Source organism: Plecotus auritus (genome assembly GCF_963455305.1).
Source record: "Plecotus auritus genome assembly, chromosome: 1".
Taxonomy (NCBI): Eukaryota; Metazoa; Chordata; class Mammalia; order Chiroptera; family Vespertilionidae; genus Plecotus; species Plecotus auritus.
The window spans coordinates 130,008,649-130,031,342 of NC_137770.1; positions in this window are offsets into that span (position 1 = coordinate 130,008,649).

Below are 22,694 nucleotides of genomic sequence, written 5' to 3' on the forward strand. Positions count from 1 at the left end.
GACAGGCCTTGGAACACCAGCCACTCCAGCCAAAATCCTGCTACCCCAGCTGCAGACCCACGGACCCTGGGACCTCCACCTCCAAAGGTGCACTGCTTGGCAGCAGTAAGTGCAACCTACCCCTCCCCAGTGGCAGAACTCTGGATTCATGAGTATCCAGCCCCAAAGGCAGCCAGGGCACTCCACTCCTTAGGCAGTGCTTGGGAGCTGCTGAGAGCCCCCCGAGGGTGTGATTCTGCACAGACAAGAGCACGCGACCCCACAGTAGAAATTCTGAATTCCCTCTTCCTGGATAACTGCCCACATTCACCCCAGCAGCTCAACCGTGGTGCCAGGACCCCTCAGAGTGCATCAGAACTCTGCGCCCAGCAAGCGCACCTCCACAGATGCGAAGTTCCAACAGGCAGGCACCCTGAGCCCATCTACCCACAGGGCGCTAGTGGGAGCCACTGTGAGCTCTCCCTGGGTGCGATCTTGAACAAGCGGGGGTGCACTTCCCCCCAGGTGTAGAAGTTTGAATTCACTCATCCTGGATACCGGCCCACAGGCGCCTCAATTGCGAGGCTACACTGCCAGGGCCCTTCAGAGTTCTTCAGTGTGCCTCGCTGGCAAACGTACCAAGGGTGCTCCTGTGAGCCGCCACTGGGAGTAAGTGCTTATCCACCACAGGTGCAATAGCAAAAGCAGGGTCTGCCCACCCCACGACTACAGAACTCTGGGCACAACAGTCATGCCTTTCCAGAGAGCAGGCCCCTTGAGCCCCATCACCCCAACAGACAGTTCCTGGGTGCCACTGTGAGTCCCCACTGGGCACGTGTGATTTCAATTAAGGGTGCAAGACAGCAAAAATTGGGACACTCCCCTCCATGGTGGCTGACTTCTAGACACCGCAGTTGTGCCTCTCAAGCTCACAGGCCTACATCAAGAGAACCCAAATAGCTCAAGTAGGGAGCTACACTAGATTAACAAGCCCAGGAGAACTGAGAGATTACGCCAGTAGCACTGTCCCCAAAAGAACCTGGGTAGCAAAGCAATTGGATCTACAATTAAAACATTACAGGAAAACGTGGAAAGACAAAAAAGCAATCCCCAAAGGAAAGAAAAAGAGGAACCACCAGAAAGGGAATTAAATGAATTTGAGGCTAGCAGCTTATCAGAGATAGAATTCAGAGTAATGGTTATAAGGATGTTTAAATGGATGGATGACAAATACACACAACTCAATGAGAACTATAAGGAGCTGAATGAGAATGTCACCAACATGAAAAAAAAAAAAAAAAAAAAAAAAAAAAACAAGAGGAGATGAAGAACGACATAGCTGCAATAAAGAACAAAATGGAAGGCCTAAACAGTAGACTAGAAGAGGCTGAGGACCGCATCAGCAAATTAGAAGACAAACACACAAACACAGCAGCAACTGTAAAGAAGACTTAAAAAGCAAGAGGAGAACAAAAGGGAGGTTTGGGACAACACAAAACGAAACAACATTCGCTTAATAAGGATACCAGAAGGAGAGGAAGAGAAGCAAGGAATAGAAAACCTGTCTGAAGAAATAATGAAAGAAAACTTCTCTGATATTGGCAAGAAAAAAACTATGCAAGTCCAGGAAGCACATAGAGTCCCAAACAAGTTGAACCCCAAAAGACTGACACCAAGACACATCATAATTAGATTGGTGAACACCAACAACAAAGTAAGAATCTTAAAGGCTGCCAGAGAGAGACAGAAAGTTACTTACAAGGGATCTCCTATTAGAATATCAACTGATTTCTCAACAGAAACACACCAGGCCAGAAGGGAATGGAATGAAATATACAAAGTGATGCAAAGCAAGGGACTGAATCCAAGAATACTAAACCTAGCAAGGCTATCATTCAAAATTGAAGGTGGAATCAGGAGCTTCACAGACAAAAAAGGGCTAAGAGAGTTTATCACTACCAAGTGAGCAGTGCAAGAAATGCTGAAGGGACTGATGTAAAAAGAAGAAAGGGAAAGGCAAAAAGAAACACAAACACTAAGGAAAAAAATGACAACAAACATGTACTTGTCAATAATAACATTAAACGTAAATGGATTAAATGCACCAATCAAAAGACATAGGGTAGCTGAATGGATAAGAAAACATGACCCATATATTTGCTGTCTACAAGAGACCCACCTTAGAGCAAAGGATTCACACAGACTGAGAGTGAAGGGATGGAAAAACATTTTTCAGGCAAATGGAAATGAGAAAAAAGCTGGGGTTGTGATACTTATATCTGATAAAATAGACCTCAAAGTAAAGGCCATAACAAGAGATAAGGAAGGCCACTACATAATACTAAAGGGAGCAATTCAACAAGAAGATATAATTCTGGTAAACATATATGCACCCAAGTACATAAAAAATCTCCTGGAAGATATCAAGGGAGAGATCGACAACAATACAATCATAATAGAAGACTTTAATACACCACTGACATCAATGGATAAATCCTCTAGACAAAAAATCAGCAAAGAAACTGCAATTCTAAATGACATACTAGATCAGATGGACCTAATTGACATCTTCAGAGCATTTCACCCGAAAGCCATGGAATATACGTTCTTCTCAAGTTCACATGGGACATTTTCAAAAATAGACCACATATTGAGTCACAAGCAAAGTCTCCCCAAATTCAAAAAGATTGAAATCATATCAAGCATTTTCTCAGACCACAATGGCATAATATTAGAAATAAACTACAATAAAAACATTCCAAAAAATTCAAACACTTGGAAGCTGAATAGCATGCTACTAAACAATGATTGGGTTATCAATGAGAAGAAAGAAGAAATTAAAAACATCCTGGGTACTAATGACAATAAAAACACAACATTGCAAATCCTATGGGACACAATGAAAGCAGTCCTGAGAGGGAAGTTTATAGCTGTACAGGCCCACCTCAAAAAACAATAAAAATTCTAAGAAATGATCTAACTCAACAACTCAAAGAATTAGAAAGAGAGCAACAAGAAAAGCACACAGTGAGCAGAAGGAAGGAAATAATAAAGATCAGAGCAGAAATGAATGACATAGAGACCAAAAAAAATGATACAAAAGATCAACAAAACCAAGAGCTGGTTCTTCCAAAGGATAAACAAGATTGATGAACCTCTAGCCAGGCTCACCAAGAAGCAAAGAGTCCTAGCTGGTTTGGCTCAGTGGATAGAGCATCAACCTGAGGACTGAAGGGTCCCAGGTTCAATTCCAGTCAAGGACACATGCCTGGGTTGCACCTTGATCCCCAGTAGGGGACATGCAGGAGGCAGCAAATCAATGATCCTCTCTCATCATTGATGTTTCTATCTCTCTCTCCTTTCTCCCTTCCTCTCTGAAATCAATAAAGATATGTGTGTTTTTTTTAAAAAAAAAAAGAAGCAAAGAGAGAGGACCCAAATAAACAAAATCAGAAATGAAAGAGGTGAAATAACAACAGACCCCACAGAAATACAAAGGATTGTTAAAAAAATACTATGAAGAACTCTATTCTAACAAACTAGACAACCTGGAGGAAATAGACACATTCCTAAAAAAATACAACCTTCCAAAACTTACTCAGGAAGATTCTAAAAATCTCAATAGGCTGATAACTATGGAAGAAATTGAAGCAGTCATCAAGAAGCTTGCAGCAAACAAAAGCCCAGGGCCAGACGGCTTCACAGGGGAGTTTTACCAAAAATTCAAGGAAGAACTAAAACCTATCCTCCTTAGACTATTCCAGAAAATTCAAGAGGAAGGAACACTTCCAAGCTCCTTCTATGAAGCCAGCATCACCCTGATACCAAACCCAGATAAAGATAACACAATGAAAGAGAATTACAGGCCAATATTCCTCATGAACATAGATGCCAAAATTCTCAACAAAATTCTAGCAAATCGAATGCAGCAGTACATCAGAAAGATCATACACCATGACCAAGTAGGATTTATCCTGGGGATGCGAGGATGGTACAATGTTCGCAAATCAATAAACGTGATACATCACATAAACAAATTGAAAGATAAAAATCATAGTCATATCAATTGATGCAGAAAAAGCATTTGACAAAATCCAACACCCTTTCTTGATAAAAACTCTCAACAAGGTGGGAATAGAGGGATCATACCTCAACATAATAAAAGCCATATATGACAAACTTACAGCCAAACTCATACTCAATGGGCAAAAACTAAAACCATTTTCCTTAAGAACAGGAACAATACAGGGATGCCCACTCTCACCACTCCTGTTCAACATAGTGCTGGAAGTACTAGCCATTGCAATCAGACAACAAGAAGAAATAAAAGGCATCCAAATTGGAAAAGAAGAAGTAAAACTGTCCTTATTCGCAGATGACAAGATACTGTACATAGAAAACCCTAAAGACTCCATCAAAAATTATTAGACTAAATAAATGAATTTGGCATTGTAGCAGGATACAAAATTAACGCCAAGATATCTATGGCATTTCAATACACCAATAACGAACTTACAAAAAGAGAGACTAAAAAAGCAATCCTATTTACCATCGCACCAGAAAAAATAAGATACCTGGAATAAACTTAACTAAGGAGGTAAAAGACCTATACGTGGAAAACTACACAACACTGAAAAAAGAGATAGAGGAAGACATAAACAGATGGAAGAACATACCATGATCATGGATTAGTAGAATCAACACATCAAAATGTCCATACTACCCCAAGCAATCTATAAATTCAATGCATTTCCCATTAAAATACCAACGACATATTTCACAGACCTAGAACGAACCTTCAAAAAATTCATCTGGAATAAAAAAAGACCCCGAATAGCTGCAGCAATCCTGAGAAAGAAGAACAAAGTAGGGGGGATCTCAATATCAGATATCAAGCTATATTACAAAGCCACTGTTCTTAAAACAGCCTGGTACTGGCACAAGAACAGACATATAGATTAATGGAGTAGAATAGAGAACACAGAAATTGACCCAAACCACTATGCCCAATTAATATTTGACAAAGGAGGCATGAACATACAATGGAGTCAAGACAGACTCTTCAACAAATGGTGTTGGGAAAATTGGACAGATACATGCAAAAAAACTGAAACTAGATCACCAACTTTCACCATACATAAAAATAAACTCAAAATGGATAAAGGACTTAAACATAAGATGGGAAACCATAAAAATACTAGAGGAGTCCACAGGCAGAAAAATCTCTGACATATGCTGAAGGAACTTCTTCACTGATACTGCTCCTAGGGCAATGGAAACTAAAGAGAAAATAAACAAATGGGACTACATCAAAATAAAAAGCTTCTGCACAGCAAAGGAAACCATCAATAAAACAACAAGAAAGCCCACTGCATGGGAGAACATATTTGCCAATGATATCAACGATAAGGGTTTAATCTCCAACATTTACAGAGAACTCATACAACTTAACAAAAAGAAGATAAACAACCCAATCAAAAAATGTGTAATTGATCTAAATAGACACTTTTCGAAAGAAGACAGAAGGAAGGCCAAGAGACATGAAAACCTGCTCAAAGTCACTAATCATCAGAGAGATGCAAATCAAAACAACAATGTGGTACCATCTCACACCTGTCAGAATGGCTATCATCAACAAATCAACAAAGGATAAGTGTTGGCGAAGATGCAGAGAAAAAGTAACTCTTTTGCACTGCTGGTGGGAATGCAGACTGGTGCAGCCACTGAGGAGAACAGTATGGAGTTTCCTCAAAAAACTAAAAATGGAACTCCCATTTGACCCAGTGATGCCACTTCTAGGAATATATCCCAAGAAAGTAGAAACACGAATCAGAAAGGATATATGCACCCCTATGTTCATAGCAGCACAATTCATCATAGCTAAGATTTGGAAACAGCCTAAGTGCCCATCAGCAGATAAGTGGATTAAAAAACTGTGGTACATCTACACAATAGAATACTACGCTGCGGTAAAAAAGAAGGAGTTCTTACCATTTGCAACAACATGGATGGAGATGGAGAGCATTATGCTAAGTGAAATAAGCCAGTCAGAGAAAGATAAGTATCACATGATCTCACTCATTTGTGGAATATAATGAATGGCATAGACTGATGAACAAGAACAGATCCAGAGACTGAGAAACATCGATCAGAACCTCAAACCTCAGGGAAGGAGGGGTTCCGTGGGAGTAAGGGGGAGAGATCAACCAAGGGACTTGTGTGCATGCATATGAGCCTAATCAATGGACACAGACAACAGGGGGGTGGGGCATGAGTGGGGGGTGGGGGTAATGGGGGAATAAGGACACATATGTAAAAAAAATAATAATAATAAAAATAATAATAAAAAATAGAAAAGAAATTGTGAGGTAACCGGAACCCCAAGAACACCTGAGAACATCTTTCTTGCCATGCTAGCAGTCATCAGCTACCAGGGGTGGGCAAACTTTTTGACTCGAGGGCCACAAAGGGTTCTTAAATTGGACCGGAGGGCCAGAACAAAAGCATGGATGGAGTGTTTGTGTGAACTAATATAAATTCAAAGTAAAGGAGCGGAGGGGAGCGCAAGAGAACCCTCCACTCTTTTGCTCCGTGGGCCGGATAGAACAGCTGAACGGGCCGGATCCGGCCAGCGGGCCATAGTTTGCCCACGGCTAAATACGGTAATATTACCTGGGGAAAATGGGGAAGTATTTTGGACTTATGTTCCTGACTCTTCATGGGTAAGAGCCCTTACGTGGGCTGATCCCCCGCTTAATGTAGTCACCAATAATACCAAACACCTTGGTCATCCAGGAGGACCATGGGTGGGACAAGGAAGTATAATTATACAGGGTTCACCACCCAGCTTCCCTTTTGTATGACACAAAATCAAACCACTGTTCCTTTGTGTGTAAAATTAAAGAGAGGTTTCTGGCTTGCGTGGAAACCAAAGGAAGGGACTATCACTACTTGCTCCTGGGAGAGGTGCTGAAAATGTAACTAAGACTTTGTCTATACAAAAAGAAATTGACAGCCAGTTTGAAATGGAATTGCCATGGCCTAGAGCAGTGGTCGGCAAACTCATTAGTCAACAGAGCCAAATATCAACAGTACAACGATTGAAATTTCTTTTGAGAGCCAAATTTTTTAAACTTAAACTTCTTCTAACGCCGCTTCTTTAAAATAGATTCGCCCAGGCCGTGGTATTTTGTGGAAGAGCCACACTCAAGGGGCCAAAGAGCTGCATATGGCTCGCGAGCCACGGTTTGCAGACCACTGGCCTAGAGCAAAGAATATCCTTACATGATATTATTCTTCAATGTCATTATAATTTTTCCCAGATTTGTATTACCCCCATTACCTATAATAGTACCTCGCACCCTTGGGATTCAATGAAAAATCATCTTTTTGGTGCTTGGAGACAAAGGTAGCACATCTCTTCATATTTTAGAATTACAACAGCATAATGTACAATTATCCCAAACAAACTTACAAACTAATTCTTTGAATGTCTGGCAGCAATTTAAAAAGGACATGAAAGGATTTAATCCCTTCCATTGTGTAGAGGGCCCCTGGGAAGGCACCTGAGCATTCTATATTGGCCCCTCTTGCCCTTCTGGCCAAGGGGGACCCTCTTCTCACAATCCAATTGCCCACAGCTATTGCCTCAGCTTTCTGTTCATTCTGAGGTTGAAGCCTCGTGGTGGCTGGTACCATGGATCTGTCTCTCACCCAGTGGGGTAAGCTGGGCCCTCCCTGGAGAAGAAACCTGAGTTCCCCGAGATATGTGATCAGTGCCGGGGCCCCGCCAGCAGGCAAGGGGATCCCAAGGCAGGTGCTGGGCGTGGAGGCCACAGGGGCATAGGCTACCAAGGAGACAGAACTGAACCTCACATCACCCTTCTTGGCCCTGGAGGATGGCTGGTTAGCCAGAGACGGGTAAGATTCCTCAGGGAAGGAACAACCTAAGACAGGCACAGTCGCAGAGGGGCCATCAGGAGAGAACTTGGGGATCAACAGAGGTGGGGCACAGACCCTCACCCCCCCCCAACTTTGCAGAGGCCTGAACCCTCACCCCTTCTGAGGGAGGTCTCCTGCCCCCATGGCTGCTTCACTTCCCATGCCCAGCTCAGATCGGGACCCAGGCAACAGACAGAGACTTGGCCAACAGCAGCTGCCCTCTCACTGCAACAAGACTTGTATGAGTTGTCATGTACCCATGGTGTGGGGAAGTGGGTTTTCGATATCTAAATCCAGCCTAGCACCAGGAATGCTCAGGGCCTACTCAAGAAGGCAAATAATCCTTTCCACTAATATTTACAGGGTAAAATAAGATTGTTGTTAGAGTATTAAATTTGACAGTAAAATAGTAGTCAAGTTCTCAGACTAATTTAAATTGGCTAAGTGAAATAAGTGAATATTCTAGAAAAATTAATGGTACTGGACAAAAAGCTGTTCCTAAAGTGTTAACTAAAATTTTTATTGGTAGTTCATCTCATGATAAAATTGCGTAACATGTAATGAACCTAAAGCAGTCATATTTTAGTGCAAAAAATTAAAATTTAAAAACTATCAAGACTACATTAAAAAATTTCCAAAAGCCTCCTAATATTTAAATCAAAAAGGGGGGGGGGGATAGTAGAAGAATATCACATAAGGAAAAATATCCTGCAAGTAAATTACATCTAGAAAATTTTTACTTTAGAAAATTAACTTTCATTTGTAATGCTAACAGCAAGACACCCATGAACAACACACATGGTGTCAAAACAAGCCAAAGGAAAATCGTTTGGGCAAAAAATGAAAAAGGGTCCCAAGTCAAATTTATAGAAAGGATTCCTTTATTAACTTTTGGATGAGAATATGTTTGTATATTTTCAGAAAACAACTCCAAGACCATGTGGATTCCTGCAACAGAGAGGAATTTCTCCAGCTATGAAGACAGAAGAGAAACAGTCCAGAGATGGAAGACACTGATGACGCCTTGCCATACTAGCAGTCAGCAGCTGTGCGTCGCTGCAGGTTGCCCAGGACCAAACCAGAGAGGGTCGGACCTGCATTACCAGCATTTGTCCACCATCCAGAACTGAAATATCATTGCTGACATGTACACATAAGGAACTGTTTGACATTGAAATTGGGACTCAAAAGAACTGTTGGCCTAGAAAGAAATTCACTATAGACTGATTCATTTGCCTCTCAGCATAACCATTATTGCTTGTCTCATTTTCTGTTCTTATAAGTGTATTTCTAGTATCACATGATCTAACTCATCTAGGGGAAATAATGAACAACATAAACTGATGAACAAAAGCAGACCCGGAGACAGGGAAGCATCGATCAGACTGTCAAACCTCAGAGGGAAGGTAGGGGAGGGTGGTGGTAAGGGGAGAGTTCAACCAAAGGACTTGTATGCATGCATATAAGCCTAACCAGTGGTCACAGACAACAGGGGGGTGGGGGCATGCGTGGGGATGGGTTTGGGATGGGAATGGGGGGATGAGGACAAATATGTGATACTTTAATCAATAAAGAAATTAAAATATATATGTATTTTTAAAATAGTATGTTTAATTAATTTTTTAAATTTAAATATAGTTGGTATACAATATTATATTTGTTATATTAGTTTCAGGTATATAATATACTAATTTGACATTTTTAAACCTTACAATGTGACCACCACTAATTTTAGTAATCATCTGTCACTGTACAAACTTATCACAATATTATTGACTACATTGAAGGAGATACAAAGAATGTTCCCAGACAAGCAAAAACTAAGGGAGTTCACAATTACTAAATTGGCCTTACAAGAAATCGCAAAAGGTCTTCTATATGCAGAAAAGAAAAGTCCATAACCAGAAATAAGAAAATATAAGAAAGAAAAAAATCTCACTGGTATAGGTAACTATACCATAAAAAACAGTGAATCAAACACTTAAAAAGCTAATATAAAGATTAAAAGATAATAGTACCAAAATTAGATATAACTACAATAAATAATCAGGGGATACACAAAACAAAAATATATAAAACATGACATCAAAAACATAAAGAGTGGAGGAGGAAGTAAAAACCTAACGTTTTTAGAATACAACTGAACTTAAATGCCTATCGGCTTAAAATAGACTTCTATAGATAAAGATGGATATATATGAATTTCATGGTAACCAGAAATAATAAAAAAAAAAACATATACTGAAAACACACACCCCTCCACAAAAATCAAAAAGAAAGAGATCAAGAGAAGATATGAATAGAGAATAATAAAAATAACTGAAAAACAATGAACAAAATGACAATAAGCACATACCTAGCAATAATTACTTCAAATGTAAATGAACTAAATGCTCCAATCAAAAGACAGAGTTACAGAATGGATTTGAAAAAATTACCCACCTACAAGCTGCTTACAAAAGACTCCCTTTAGATCTAAAGTTACATGCAGACTGAAAGGATGGAAAATATATTCCAAACAAAAATAAAGCTGGGGTAGCAATAATCGTACAAGACCAAAGAGACTTTAAAACAAAGAATGCAAAAAGATACCAAAAATCATCACATAATTTTAAAGGGGTCAATTCAAGAAGAGTATTTAACTGCCATTTGACCAAGTGATCCCACTTCTAGGAATATATCCTAAGAAGCCTGAAACACCAATCAGAAAGAATATATGCACCCCTATGTTCATAGCAGCACAATTTACAATAGCTAAGATCTGGGAACAGTCCAAGTGCCCATCAGTAGATGAATGGATAAAAAAAACAAAAACAAACAAACAAACAAACAAAAAACAAAGAACTGTGGTACATTTACATTTTACTATGCAGCTATAAAAAAGAAGGATCTCTTACCCATTGAGACAGCATGGAGGGACGTGGAGAGTATTATGCTAAGTGAAAGAAGCCAGTCAGAGAAAGACAAATATCACACGATCTTGCTTATATGTGGAATCTAATGAACAAAATAAAATGATGAACAAAATAGAACCAGAGACATTGAAGCATGCAACAGATTATATATTTCACAGGGAAGGCAGGAATAGATTAACAAAAAAATATATGCATATATACATCACCCATGGATACAGACAATAGTGCAGTGAAGGACTGGGGAGGGGGTAGAATGGGGTGAAGAGGGTCAATGGGGAAGGAAGGGGGAACATCTGTAATACTTTCAACAGTAAAGATAATTTTTTTAAAAAAGAAGAGGATTTATCAGTTGTAGATATCTGCATAGCAGCAACAAGTATATAAAACAAACATTAATAGACAGAGGCAGACACTAAAACTATAATAGCTGGGGACTTTACTATTCCACTTTCCTCAATGGATAGACTATCCAGATAGAAAATTAATAAGGAAACAATAGCCTTAAATGCTACATTGGATCAGTTTGACTTAATAGACATTTATAGAGCATTTCATCCAAAAACTGCAGATTACACATTTTTCTCAAATGCACATGGAACATTTTCCAGGATAGATCACATACTAGATCACAAAACAAGCCTTGATAAATTCAAGAAGATTGAAATTATATCAAGCTATTTTCTGATCACAATGGCATGAAACTAGAAATTAACTATAGGAAAAAAACTGGGAAAAACCCAATACATGGAGATTAAATCATATGCTTCTAAACAACTAATGGGTCAAAGAGGAAATAATAATTCAAAAAGCCTTGAGATAAATAAAAATAAAAGCACAACCATGTCTTTTTTTTTATTGTTTAAAGTATTACATGTGTCTCCTTTTCCCGATTGACTCACCCCCCACCACTCCCACCCCCCAGGACAAGCCCCCACCACCCCAGTGTTGGTGTCCATTGGTTATGCTAACATGCATGCAACCTCATCTGTGACAACCATATCGTTCTGTAAATTTGACACTGTTATATCTTTCAATAGTTTCCTATATTATCCATTTTCTACTTTTAAAATTTCAATTAGATAGATATATGATGGACTTCCACATTCTATTATCCATGTATCTTATATTCTTTTTTCTCTTTTACCATCTCTCTAAGTCTATCAACCTCTATGCATTTGCCCATTTTATTCCCTTTTCCCTGAATGGCTCCACTCCCTTGTTCACCTAATCAACTCATGCTTAAAGTGGTAGCTAAAGTGCTTCTCTATCTGTGGCCAGCCTATCTGGCCTGCTTGAGAGCATGTCCTTCCCAGGTACTTAATGTTTGCTTCTGTCAAATTTTGGAGTGTTTTACTAGCCTGGGATCAATTTTTGTATTAGTTTCTCAGCTTGGAGGTTGCTGGACAATGCATATAATATAGAATTCTTCCCAAACCTGCAAGAAGTTATGTCTAGGATTTTGAATAATTTGAGATAATTAATTATATTTTATCTGAGACCTACAAATAAGAGATGTGTCCTTTTTATCTTTCTGGGCCAGCAAACACAATTTTCTTTAGTCCAAATTTTTACCAAATTTGTAGCCCCTCAAAGATCCTAGATAACTAAGCAAGAACTTATTCTCACTCACCTTGCAAGACCAAAGCCTCAACATTGTAGAAACTAAGAACCCCCACCCTAACTCCCTCCAATACAGGTACAAATCAGTTTAACACGCCTGTTTTCTTTTGTAGTTCGATTTCCATTTTGGACTGTAGAGACACTGCTTCCCTTCCTATGGGCTCATCTATTAATTTTAAATATTGCATTCCCAAATATTTTATTTTTTCCATAGTTGTAAAGCTTTTGCCCCAAATTCATAAGTTTCTGCCTTGTCTGAACTTGAAGTTCAGTACGTTGGTTTCAGTAAGGAAGAGTTTTCACATCACCATCCATATGCAACCTTTCACAGCAGAAGTCAATCTCCTGAGAGTTCTATTTGATGAAGGGGTGAAACAGCTGAATGAACAAGTGTAATTAAATGTGGCAAGTGCTATGAGGATGCTTTGAGAACAGAGGGGTGTTGTCAAATGCAAGGAGAGCAAATGGCTTTCAGGGACATCTCCATGGGGGAGTTAAATCTTCAATCAAGAAAACAAAGAGGAATGAATACTTCAGACCAAGGTAAATGAAAATATTCAAAGAAATACAACTTGCTGACCACTGAGTCAGCTGACCATTGAAAGTCCAGTTATACCCACTAATCAGAAGGCAAATGATGTGCTTATACTCTTGTTTCCCTATAAACCCACCCCCTTTGATCATCAGCCCCTTTAAAATCTTTGCCTCATTTTTCTCACCTCAGAGCATGTCTTCGGTTCATGCCAAAGGCTACATTCTCTGATTTGCAAATCATGCCAGAATAAAACTCTCTTTAATAACTCCAAAGAGTCCTATGGAATTTTACAGGCTCAAGCATATAACTTAGGTAAAATGCCAATAGGCTTTCTAACCCTAAATGATAACAACTTAGCCACTGAGACAGCCGCACTAAGTCTAGTAGCTCACCCTCCCTTACAAGGGAGGAGCCTGTCCCAGGAAGGGTAGTGTAGATCAATGCATCCTGTGGGAAGCCCATTCCAAATTGCAAGAGAACCCGAACAGAACATGCTCAGTTTAGTATTCCTTAATTTACCAATCTTATAATGCTTCCATGCCTCTGGAGTAGCCCAAGTAAAGGGGCAGAGAGGAGCTAGGACTGTTACATTAAAAAGGATCCCTTCACACGGAGGCTTCATCAGGAATGAGAAGAAGTGTTTACTCCATTCTCAACAGTTACACTGAGAGCAGTTACACTGCTTTTTATAAATTTGTGGATCCATGAATATCTTAAGCGTCCTTTAAAAAATTTAAAGTTCACTTGCATGAATAGAAAAAATAATGTTAACATTTATGCCAATCATTATACATCAACAGATGGCCAACCTGAAATATTATATTGAGGAAGAATGTGAGGCTAAATCTGGGCTCAGCAATAAAGCTGAGATTAATTGATAAAATCTCCCAAAAGCACAAAGAAGGAATGATAGTATATGTGCCTGTTTGGCAATTCCTTATCTACTGTCATGGAATGGGGTTGCTGACTAAAGATTGTGAGGTTAGAATTCAAATTCATAATTTCCCATGTGAGAAAAGCCTAACCTAGGGATTAAAGTCTATACTTTAGATTTGTTATACCAAAAATATTCATTAGGGGGGGAAAAAGGAAGCTGCAATTTTTATTAAAATGAGAACAACTCAGAGCTGTTGAGGTAGCATTTCAGCACAAATTGAAGAAGGACCAGATACATTTGAAGAGGTATAGCTATGTCTTCCGAGTATAGAGAGGGTGAATTGGGAAGTGGCAGTAGGTGACAACTAGAACAAGGCTAAAACAATAGCTTGGAAGCATGTGCTAGGAGACTTCAAATACCAGGCTGGTAACTTTGTATTAGTTCAGTGCATAATAAAAACCTACAGCAGGATTTTGAGCTAAAGAGATCCATGATCTGTGCTTCACTTAGTAAAGAAGATGCAACTTTCAGCAGTGTGAAGGATAATTTGGAATGGGCAGAAAAGGAACAAGTGATAGAAGATAAATATTTAATCAGAGAATATCACTGAACCCAAAGGTCACCAAATGCCCTCACAACATGCAGTCCAATTGGTGATAAGGCCATTAGTGCATTTTGAGGAAGAGGCTCTGATTGTTGGACTCTCCCTTCCCATTAGTTTCTTCCCATCCATCTTATGTCTACATGTCATATCTGCACAGAATAATCTAACCTTTAATTCTCATGACAGGATCTCAATTTTTCTTTAAAATACAATTATGTTTTTTTGTTTCCAAAATAACACCATCAGTGGTTTTGAATGCTTCTTGCAAATCTTCAGTTTGTTCATCCATGACAATAACTGAAATTAGATTGTCTGTTTCCTGAAGATTGGTGCTTGGAAAATAAAGCCTATTATGTTTTGCCTAGGCCAATTTCCACATTCTACTTTTGATAATTCAATCGCTACAGTTCGACAATGACCTAACATTTTTTGAGTACTGACTATATGACAAGCCTCATGACAAGCATTCTACATGCAAACTCTTATTCAGTGCTCACAACACCCCTAAGAAATAGGCACTATGACTGTCACCTTAAAGAAGGGAAAAAAGGAGCAGAGCTGGGACTAGAACCTCTTTTATCTACCCCAAAACCCATGCTACTATAATCTGTGCCCCTTCTTTTTAGATTATATCAAACTTTATTTCTCCTATTCTTTTTCTTTTTCTATAGACGATGCAGTGATAGCCCACAGCCAACTCATAGAGTGCCTAACATTCATGGTTATGAAACTTGGCTATACATATGCATAGAAGTGAAAGCTTTTAAAAACTCCTCATACTTGGGCCTTACCCCAGATCAATTAACATACATTTCTGAGATGGATCCAGGGTACTGGGTTGAGTATTGACTATTTTGAATTTTTAATTTGAAGATACTCATAGAGGACCTAACATGTGTCAGAATTAAACTTTATCTTAATGGATTTGGTCCATTATTCCTTCATGAAACCTGAATCTATCACCCGGCATAGTTTTTAAACCTCTGAATTTGATGCCATTTAAAACTGTCATGCACGAGGGTTCCTTTTTCTCTGCACCTCGCCAGCACTTGTCCTTTGTTGATTTGTTGTTGATAGCCATTCTGACAGGTGTGAGATGGTACTGCATTGTCATTTTGATTTGCATCTCTTGAATGATTAGTGACTTTGAGCATGTTTTCATATGCCTCTTGGCCTTCCTTCTGTCTTCTTTCAAAAAGTATCTATTTAGGTCCATTGCCCATTTTTTGATTGGGTTGTTTATCTTCCTTTTATTAAGTTGTATGAATTCCCTGTAAATGTTGGAGATTAAACCCTTATCAGTGATAACATTGGCAAATATATTCTCCCATGCAGTGGGCTTTCTGGTGGGAATGCAGACTGGTGCAGTCACTGTGGAGAACAGTATGGAGTTTCCTCAAAAAACTAAAAATGGAACTCCCATTTGACCCAGTGATGCCACTTCTAGGAATATATCCCAAGAAACTAGAAACACCAATTAGACAGGATACATGCACCCCTATGTTCATAGCAGCACAATTCACCATAGCTAAGATTTGGAAACAGCCTAAGTGCCCATCAGCAGATGAGAGAATTAAAAAGCTGTGGTATATCTACACAATAGAACACTATGTTGCAGTAAAAAAGAAGTTCTTACCATTTGCAACAGCATGGATGGAACTGAAGAGCATTATGCTAAGTGAAATAAGCCAGTCAGAGAAAGATAAATACCACATGATCTCACTCATTTATGGAATATAATGAACAACATAAACTGATGAACAAAAACAGATCCAGAGACAGAGAAACATCGATCAGACCATCAAACCTCAGAGGGAAGGTAGGGGAGGGTGGTGGTAAGGGAGAGATCAACTAAAGGACTTATATGCATGCATATAAGGCTAACCAATGGACACAGACAACAGGGGGGTGAGGGCATGAGTGGGAGGGGTGGGGGGTAATGGGGAAATAAGGACACATATGTAACACCTTAATCAATAAAGAAATTTTAAAAAAAAGAATTAAAAAAACTGTCATGCAAATTCCTTTAATATTTCCTTCTACATCTTAAAGAAAGTCAGTGAACAAGAAACAGCCTTCAAGCATATTGGCTTGATATCCTTAGACATAGGCATCCCAACATACATTTACATAATTATGCTTGCCTCTGGTTTATTTCATTACTTTCTTTGTAGAAATGTCATTAATGACCTTTAAAAAAACTTGGTGTAATACAAATATACTTTTTGTAGCACATTTTTCTGCTCCACCAATTAACAATCTTTTGACAAAAAAAATTACTGTGTCCTGTCATGGCTTATTCTTATTATGGCTTATTCTTATTCTTACTTCTTAAAAATCTTCCTGCATACTAATTACCATCTCAGAGTCTTCCTCCTAGGGAACTCAACCTATAGCACATAGGGTTCAGTCTGGGTCTGAAATTCACAGTGTAAGATAATCGGAATGTGTGAGGCCACAGGTGAGTGAAAAACTGAGCAATAAAATGGCAGGAGACACACATAATGGAATGGCTATATTTTAATGAGCTTAGTGGCAGAACATTTGCATTGATAAAACACTGGAGACATAGGGGATAAGGACTATCAAGAGTGGAGTGTCATAGTGGCCAAAAAAGGGAAACAATTTCAAAAAGACATTGGCATTATCAATATCCAATAATATATGAAGGTTGAGCAGGATGATAATTAAGCAAAGGCATCACTGCTCCCATGTATACACTCAGGAGGTGTTTTAGGACAACCTCTTGGGATCAAAACCTGTGGAAAGGACAAGAAGGAACTAGCACTGGTGTTGTAGTGACATATAGAAATGTTTAAAAATGCTTTAAAAATGTCTAAAATGTTAAAAAAGTTTTAAAATGTTTGAGTTAACTTTCTTGAAACTTAAAGTGTGATATTAAGGACACATTCCCTGCTGCCCTGAAGCATGTACCCTATAGATAAGGATTTGAACTTCAGTTACTGACTCAGAGTGACTTGCTAAGATAACCATTTGTGTGAGTGATGTACTCCCCCTAGATAACCACATGTAGCCCCTCACCCTGTTTGAGATTAACATGTGTGCATTGATGTATTTCATTAATATCCACCTGAACTGCTGTGGGTAAGAAACAGGCTTTAAAAATAGGTCCTGGCCAGCCAACAGTGCTCTCTTGTCGAGACAGCCACAAAGGCACGTCCTTTTGTCAGTCCAGCAAGTGACGCCGCTTCATGCTCCTCTCTCTGCCAGACGACAGAAGAGCGGCTAGTACCTCCTGACTGAGATGCAACTGAACTCTTGGGTGAGGAACGCCGGCCCCCTGCATCCGGACCAGACTAGCCCAGCTGCCGGACCCCAGAGGACAGCACCACCAGGATCCCCATTAAGCCTGTACCCTGTACCCGCAGCACCAGGAATTGTGTGAGTAATAAAGTGCTGTGTGATTTGCAACTGCATATGTTTCATGTGGTGCAATTCCTCCAACAGTTAGTTGAATCATTTTGTGTAGCTTAAAATCGAAATTAAAGCTTCTGGTCTTTTCGGTCCTAGGCCTGCCCTTGGTCCTGCTTGCATAGAGTAGCCTCTTCCCTAGAAACTACTTGAATGTCCCAACACATGCACAGTTAAAGTTGATGAAAAGGACGCCTTAGATAAACACCCCAGATCCTTTCCAGGGATATACTTGGGACAACTGGGAAGAGGGACAACTTTCTGCAGTTGTGACACAATCTCAAGGGAAGCCTTCGCTCACCAAGCAAGGAGTTCTGAAGATGCAATGACAAAGTTGGGTGAGAGAGCTGGGCCTTTATGCTCCAGTGTTATTTAATCACTATGTGGGTGCTCCAGCAAAGGAGCAAATGTTTGACTACTGACAATTCTCCATGGACCATCCGTGGTGACTTTTAAAACACAGAGTTTAGATCATGTCACCCCTCTCTCAAAGCTCTCCAAAGACTTCTAAACACACTGCTCAGGCTAAGATCTTGACATCTCTAACTACCACTCCTTTCACTCTGAGCTTATTCCCTGTGTTCTAGCCTTCAGGCTACATCTTTCACACACAGCTGAATTCCCACCTCAAGGACTTTCCACATGCTGCTGCTTCTACCTTCCTTAATCTTCACACTAACTTCACTTCATGCATGTCACTGCCTCAGAAAACCCATTCCCCACCAGACTAAACTAAAACCACCCTGCTGCTCTCTTTTACCTGACACCAATTGCAATTATTATTTCCTGACTTTAAGTCATATCCTATCTAATAAAAGAGTAATATGCAAATTGACCATACCTCTGCTACACCAATAAACCAGGCCTACAAGCCAATCAGAAGCGAGTAGGCAAATTAACCCAACCAAGATGTCTGCAGCCACGGAGTGAGCAGGCAGTTTGGGTTTCCCTGGTAATGGAGGAAGCCAAGCTTTCCACACACCCTGGTTGGCCTAGGCCTCCACTCAGGCTACAAAGTTTCAATTATAGAAGATAAATAAATCCCAACAAAAATGGTGGCAGCCATGGAGCTGGAGAGAGCAGGAGTCTTGAGTTGCCCCCAGCAATGTAGGAAGCCAAGCTTTCTGCATACCCTGGCCGGCCTAGGCCTCCACTCAAGGCTACAAAGTTTCAATTTTAGAAGATACATAAATCCCAACAAAAATGGCTGTGGCCACGGAGCAAACAGGAGGCTTGGCTCCGCTCAAGGCTACAAAGTTTCAATTATAGAAGATAAATAAATCCCAGATCCCAGGGCCTCCGCTTGGGTCACGGGGGGCGTGGCCGGCCTGCAAACCACCACAGGCCCCTCGCCCAGGCTGCCCCACACCCCAAGAGAACCCCCCACCTTGATCTGGGACACCCTTCAGGGAAAACCAGCTAGCCCCCACCCGTGCACCAGGCCTCTATCCTATCTAATAAAAGAGTAATATGCAAATTGACCATCACTCCAACACACAAGATGGCTTCCCCCATGTGGTCAAAGACAGCTGCCCCCATGTGGACACAGGATGGCTGCCACAAGATGGCCAGCAGGGGAGGGCTGTTGGGAGGGACCAGGCCTGCAAGGGAGGGCAGTTGGGGGTGATCAAGCCTGCAGGGGAGGGCAGTTAGGGGTGACCAGGCCAGCAGAGGAGGGAAGTTGGGGGACCGGGCCTGGAGGGAAGGGCAATTGGGAGGGACCCAGGCCTGCAGGGGAGAGCAGCTGAGGGGGACGAGGCCTGTAGGGGAGGGCAGTTAGGGGGGACCAGGCCTGCAGGGGAGGGCAGTTAGGGGTGACCAGGCCTGCAGGGGAGGGCAGTTAGGGGCAAACAGGCTGGCGGGGGAGCAGTTAGGCATCAATCAGGCTGGCAGGGGAGTGGTTAGGGGGTGATCAGGCTGGCAGGCAGAAGCGGTTAGGGGCAATCAGGAAGGCAGGCAGGCGAGCAGTTGGGAGCCAGCAGTCCTTGATTGTGAGAGGGATGTCCGACTGCCCGTTTAGGCCTGATCCTACTAGGATGGGGCCTAAACGGGCAGTCGGACATCCCTCTAGGGGTCCCAGATTGGAGAGGGTGTAGGCTGGGCTGAGGGACACACACCCCCATGCATGAATTTCGGGCACTGGGCCTCTAGTTATTATATAATATGAACATCTAAAAATAACGATTTTAATAGTATACATAAAAGGTGAGCCTTTGCCCTCAGCTAAGCTTAATCTTCTATTTAACATGCAATACATCTCATACTATAGCTAGGAATTATATTTGTAAAAGACTTACATATAAAGAGGTAAGATAGCCAGGTCTTATATCCTGACATAAACCAGGAAAAAGGAATCATTTTGCTTCCTATAAAAAAAAAGCAATTATTTTTTTCATCAAATCTAAATAGTATCTCCTCAGAATTGTTGACTGCCTTGTGGAAAAAAAAGACAATTATTAATAGTACGTTATCAATTTAATCTGGAGAGAACCAAGTTGTTCTGTTTGTATTGGATTATGCTTTATCATTGAAAATAAAAATTGCATTTTTTGTGCCCCCAAATTGTCTATCTTTGTTTTTCTTTCAAAAGATGTGTTTATTTGTATCTCCCCTACTGGAACATGAGGTCCATTATAGGAGGGACATTGTCTTGTTCACTGCCAGTCCTGTTCTCTTAGTACTAGAAAGAGTATAAGAGAATACTTGCTCCTCTGATTGCAAGTCTCAAAAGGCATTAAATATATACTTTTCAAATACATATTGAATTTGTTTCCTAGGAACTTAGGAGAGTGGTAAAAATAAATTTTTAGGAGAGTGGTAAAAATAAAAGAAAAAATCCAGAAACAAAGGCAAAAGTTGCATAAATAAGAGATGAAAATGTGTAATCAGATTACTCAGTCAAGAAGATATCTATCAATTAGTGGCAGGAATGAGTTAGAGTTCTAATATAACAGTACAGTAAAGCAAGTTTCTCTAATATTAGGGGAAAGAAGGTGTATCTACACTGAAAAGTTGCTAAATATATGTAAGGGAATGAAGAGTTAATTAAGGAAGAGATTATATTGTTCAAGACTCTTGGTTACAGACACTCAAGTAAATTAGGCCCCCAAAAAAGTGAATAGTTTGACTCAAATAATCAAGTTTAAGGAAAAAGGTACGGTGCTGACCTTCAAAAGCTAAAACCAGTAACATGGATATTCTAAATATAGTTCTGCTTTTTGTCTTTAAACTCATTTCTGCTTCTTTCTGACAGTTTCATTATCTTCTACTGCAGGGTGGCTTTCTTCACATGTACATAAGTACTAGTAGCTTCTAAACTGATGCCCTTGCAACTTTTTAACAAACGGAAAGGATCTGTTTTCCAGAACCTAATGGAAAAAAAAAAATTAGGAACTCTGATTGGACCTCATTGGGTCTGTTGCTCACCCACATGCCAGTACTTGTGATGAAGGAGGAGAGGACTTATAAGAGAATTAAAGAAAAGACAAAAGTAACTCCCCTAAAAAAAAAAGGACAGACAAAACAACATTATACAGAGATATAATGTGATTAACATCATTGAGTTTTAAAAATGCATTTTGATAGTTCAAAAATAAATTCAGGAGTGACCAAAAGGATTCCTTCTATATAGAGCTTTCAAAATTCTTTATAAATGCTTTTATCCATGTTTATATTTCTCAGCGTTTTAACATTAGTGTCTGTACAATAAATTATTTTCCCTTAATAACTATTTCTTTTAAAATATACCAAATTATATTAATTAAAATCAACCATAAGCCTCTAGTTATGGATGGGATAAATCAATTTAGTAAGTTAAAGAGATCACAGTTCTCACACAAAATACAATAAAAAGAAGTTTGTCTAAACTGGTATTTTCAAATGACACTGTCAATCACATTTTTAAATATATCTTTAGAAATGCCATGACCTTAGTAATGACCATAAACTAAACCCAATAGAGAATGTAAGCTGGCAGCATAGTGCTATGAAATCTCTTACATAGGCATTCAATTTCTAGTATGAACTAGGTTAAGTCACAATTATAGGAAAAAAATATCCACCAAAAAATACTTAGAGAGAAAGCTGTTTCAGAACTATATACACATAAAAAAGCAAGCTATGTATTTTTTCCTTTATTTCATTCAATATCCAAAGTTCTGATCAGGAGTCATGCAAATTACTCTTTTATTTCTCACTCTATCTTTAATTGTTACATTCAACATTATCATCAATTTTAAATTTCAAAAGATATAAAAAATTTTATTTCTCCTTAGGCTCATGCATCCTCCCCATTAAATCTTTATGCTTCCATTTCTTAAATGTCCCATTTGCATAAAATTGTCTGCAAACAATTAAAGTTAATTAAGATAATTTATCACTTGAAAGTAAAGCCATCTTATCAGCAGGTATCAGCTTGTTAAGCAAAAAAAGAATCAGTTTTTGGGAAAAGAGTCAGCACTTGTTACCAAGTAGATACAAATGTGGAGAGAGTGAAAGAGAGATATTAGATAATTTACACTTTTGCAATCTTCTTGAATATGAATTATGACACAAATTCTCATAAAAATAGCAAGTCATTTAACTGCCAAAAGAGCTCTCTAGTCTTTGGAAATTAAATCTTCTTGTTAGTGTATGTGACAAAGCAATGATCATTATCAGCAATTACACTGATTTTATATAGGCATTTGTTTAGCTTTCTTACATAAATAAGCAATTTTTAAAAATTGAAAATGCTGATGTTACGGAAGTAAATAGGTTCTTTACTGGTGTCACCAGAAAAGAATTTCGGGG